The following is a 4,380-nucleotide window of genomic DNA, read 5'->3' as shown; positions in this document are numbered from 1 at the left end:
GTCATGCGATCGCTTATTTCTTGGGCTGAGAGCTGACATGGGACAGCTGCAGTATCACAATAAGGCAGCACGTACTTTGTTACACACATGTATCATACTGTGTTAAATATGCTATGAGTATAATAAGGATATAAGGTTTGCCATTCCAGTAGAGAGTAGCACTCACCTTTATCTATAGCAGTGATACTTAACTTTCCTTATATGGGAGCCTCAATGGGGTTGTAAACCCCTCGTTTTTTTTTGTTCTTTTTAAAATAACAAACATGTTATACTTATCTCCACTGTGCAGTTCACTTTACACAGAGTGGCCCCAAACCTCCTCTTCTGAGGTCCCACGGTGGTGGTGGCTCCTCCCTGCATTGAGTGTCCACATTGGAGAAGCGCTCTCCTTGGTGGTCACCCGTGCGGGTGTGCTCCCAAATCCTGCATCTGTGTCTATTCACACAGAATGCAGGACTCGGCCCTGCCCCCCAGGGCCACGTCATTGGATTTGATTGACAGCAGCGAGAGCCAATGGCTGCGCTATCAATCTATCCAATCGAGACACGAGACACCAGCTACAGATGGTGTGCTCCTTCTCAGACAGAGGATGACAGCATCCAGGTAAGTTAAACAGGAGACTGGGGGGCTGCAGCACTAAAAAAGGTTTTTCACCTTAATGCATAAAATGGGCGTTAGGCTCCAGATGGGGACCATACATGGCCCATCTTGCCAAAACCAGAAGACCGCCTTTCTCTGGAAGGTGTGCCGAAACAGACCCACCCAGGTACTAGGGTAGAGGCTCCCCCGAAGGGAGACCCCCCAAAGAGAGAGCGAACCAAGCCAGAAGGCCTATGCCCAGCCCTAGAGGCAGGTGTGAAAAGATGTGTTATAGTGACGTGACCAAGGTGCCAAACATCAAAGTGATTAAATCACAGTGAAAGTAAGGCACCCCTGAACTGCCACTTCAGGGGCACATCACCATAGGCTTTTCAACAAAAGCAGCCCCCACCCCAGCCAAAAAGACATGGAGATCCAGGAGCTTAGTGAGAGCCCTTTGCCATCAGGCCTCACCCTCGCTCCCATCACTCCTATCTAATTACATTTGGGGACTACAGGCCGTTCCCCTGGTGGAAGAAAGGGGAACCAACGTTCCCTCCTGAAAAACTGACCAGAGCTAAAGCTACCCCAATCCAGGCCAGAAGGCCAGGGTCCCATCCCCTGGCGCCGACCAGTGGTTCTCCATCCTCATCAGAAGGCTTCCCTTTCAGTTATGTGGTTACCTTCACACCAGCAGGTTTTGCATAGCAACCGCCACCCCTGCTCCACCTCGCCGTAGAACAGGGACAGAAGCAAGCGCCACCTCCTGGTAACTGATAACAACAGATACTACACTTGATCTTAGCCAAAATGCAGAGAAGCGATGATACAGATGAACAAACTCTCTCACAATACTAGTGACATTTATAAGTCACTGTGCTTCATCTTACCTTTGCTTAGGCACAGTAGAAACTCATGGATGAAGAAGAAAAAAATGCATACAATATGCAAATAACCCATTTCTCCCAAACATGCACAACTTAAAATAGACAAATCAACACGTTAACAAATATGTGGTAGATATGGGATATGATACAGGACAAAACTGTTCTTCAAATGATCAGGTGCAAAAAAATGAAAACAAAAATCAATATATATACCAAGATGTGCCACTCCAAAGATGTGCAAAATATTTATATAGGCAAAGTACAAGAAACCTCTGAGGAGCGCTAACCAGAATCATTAATAGAAGGTAACTCATGTGTGCATTGAAGCAAATAAACCAACAGGTGTGTTAAAAAACAGTCAGTTATTAAAAACAGAAATGTCAAGCTAGGATATGATGGATAAAAAATAACAAATTAACTCGTCAACCACACAGGATAACAGAGCAAGGCAAAGACTCACTGCCAGGACATCCTTCTGCGTGATGTCAGCTGCAGATAAACTAGGCTGGTGTGTGCTGTGATGGTAGCTGCCGTAATATTCTCCAAGGATCCAAAGTGGAGAGGAGCCACGGAGGAGGGGGGAGACCACCGTGCATAGTTACCAAGCTTGATTAAAGGTATTTACCAACTGAAATGGTCATCACCACTAGTAAACAACCTGACTTTGCAATTAAAAATATTAGTTTGATCAACTTTTTATAGAATTTGCAGAATAGATACAGCAAAACAAAGTTCAACTGGAAACCGGGATATAAAAACACTAAGGGGTTGGTTTACTAAAGACAAATAGACTGTGCAAGTATTTTTTTTAAATTTTCCTTGCATGTGATTGGTTACTCTTTGCAAAGCGAAACTTTTTGCAGAGGGCAACTGCAATTTGCAAAGTGCACAGTCTATTTGCCTTTAGTAAATCAACCCCTAAATGTAGTTCAACAGAAAAAGCTTTCAAAGCCACTCCTTTCTACCAACCACAGGGTTTATGTGAATATCATAGAGAGCATTTGGATGTGAAACTTTCATATGTACCCTGAGAGACAATAAAATGTAGATTATTTTTTTGGAAACATCATGCTAAACCAGTGATTGGAGTAAAATGGTTGTTATTGTCTCTAGATGATATTCCAAAGATCCCTGATATTCTCATAAACCAAGTCTAAAATGCAAGTGAAAGCATTCATCAAGCTACTAATGCCATCAAGTAAACACAGCAACTATGCTTGCTGTTACATCATAAAATGTGCACATTAAACCATATAACAACACTGTCACTACAGTAAAAAATAATAATAATAATAATAAACTGCAAGCAGGCTTTAAAAAAAGAGGTTTTATACTTCTAGTGAGCAGAAAGTCAAATTATTCTTTCTTAAAGTGGTAGTAAACTCCCATATGTTTTTCAGCCAAGGAAGCTGCCATCTTTGCCTCTGTTTATGAGTGATTCGTTATGACACCAGCCATTGGATGGTTTGATAGTTTGGCTGAGAGCACAGCCAATACGCAGTTAGCATTCCCGGCATGCCTTTTTTTTTTTAACTGTTTAAATCCATGGGTTTACTTCCACTTTAAAGAGCTAGAGGTTAGCTGATATACAGCATTCTTAGGTGTGGAACCCCTGTGGCACTGTGGTTTCTCCCACTGGCTGCCATATCACCACTGTGTCCTTTAGTGTGCTTGCAGCTGGTAGAAGGAACCACAATGTTCAGCAGGTGAACAGGTATGCTACAAATCCCTACAAATCTCAAAATGCTGCATACTCCTACTAACATAGAAGTATGAAGTTGTTAAAAACCTAGAAACATGCTTGCAGTTGATGATTCTCTAAGCAGTGCCCTTGCCACTCAAAGACTGCTTTTGAAGCATTTGTGTCTCCGAAAAAATACATGATGCCACATTTTCCCTTTTCAGATATGAAAATGATACAGCTGAAAGATCACACAACTAATGGCCTTCAACTCTCAGCCCTGTAAAATGTTATTCTAAATGGCTGGACAAAGGCAAGGTATGCATAAGTTCTAAACAGCAGTCAGCTATTATGGATGATCTGATCTTCAAAAGGTTTGTTGTTGCAAAATCCACAAGAATTGAATATAAGGAAATGGCACCAAAGTTGAGAAATGTGAAAACATACCCTGAGAGATATTCCAATGGCTAGTAATAAATGCTTGTTTCATCAGAAGAAATCTCATCATATTTTTTAACACAGGGCATACACATTGACGATTTTTTGCAAATATTTTTTAAGTGTCTGTATTGAAAACGTTGTTCTATTGTGAGAAGAACTTGGGTCTGCTGTAGGTGCTACTATGAGTGGATGTTATGGGTCTGATTCATATTTATATTTGGGCCTAATATATTTGGATTTACCCCTCACTTGACAATTTACATTTGACAGTTACATTGCTGCCTAGTTATTCTTTTTGGATATACAAACAGATTTATTTCTGTATCATATACTGTGTGGATGATTTACCAAAAGAAGTTGAGAATCTCCACTCAATGAATTGTGTGAATATTCACTGTAATTATTCATCATGTGAAAAGCAAATTCTTGTTTACTTACTTCATCTGCTTATGATTGGGTATTCAACGTGAACAGAATTTTACTTTTTTACATGATTGGCTAATTAAAGTATTTATTCACACAATTCGTTGTGTGAAGATTCTCATCTCTTTAGTCAATCAGCTTCATTATCAAGAATCTGGCCCTTCTGTGCTTCTCTGATTTCAGAATTACAAGGTTGGTCACTGAGAAACTGGGTCAAATAACTAGAATGCAAGGTATGTGGCCAGTATTTATGCTAGGTTCCCTTAAGCAATAAAGCTGAATTTGCATTTGATAAGCGATTTACATAATGTCTTATGCATATCTAGGATAAGGCAGACTGGAATAACTTACTGAGTACTCTGAGTGTTT

The 4,380-nt window shown here is 40.8% G+C and overlaps 1 pseudogene; it reads right to left on the bottom strand.

The window, feature by feature from the left end:
* Nucleotides 1–1,233: 1,233 nt before the first annotated feature.
* On the bottom strand, nucleotides 1,234–1,404 carry LOC143999812 (U2 spliceosomal RNA; annotated as a pseudogene).
* Nucleotides 1,405–4,380: the final 2,976 nt, after the last annotated feature.

Source organism: Lithobates pipiens, unplaced genomic scaffold (assembly GCF_037356315.1).
Source record: "Lithobates pipiens isolate NorthernLeopardFrog02 unplaced genomic scaffold, aLitPip1_a1.2 Scaffold_19, whole genome shotgun sequence".
Classification (NCBI taxonomy): domain Eukaryota; kingdom Metazoa; phylum Chordata; class Amphibia; order Anura; family Ranidae; genus Lithobates; species Lithobates pipiens.
The sequence above is the reverse complement of the archived record's forward strand: the minus strand, read 5'-3'. Positions and strand labels throughout refer to the sequence as shown.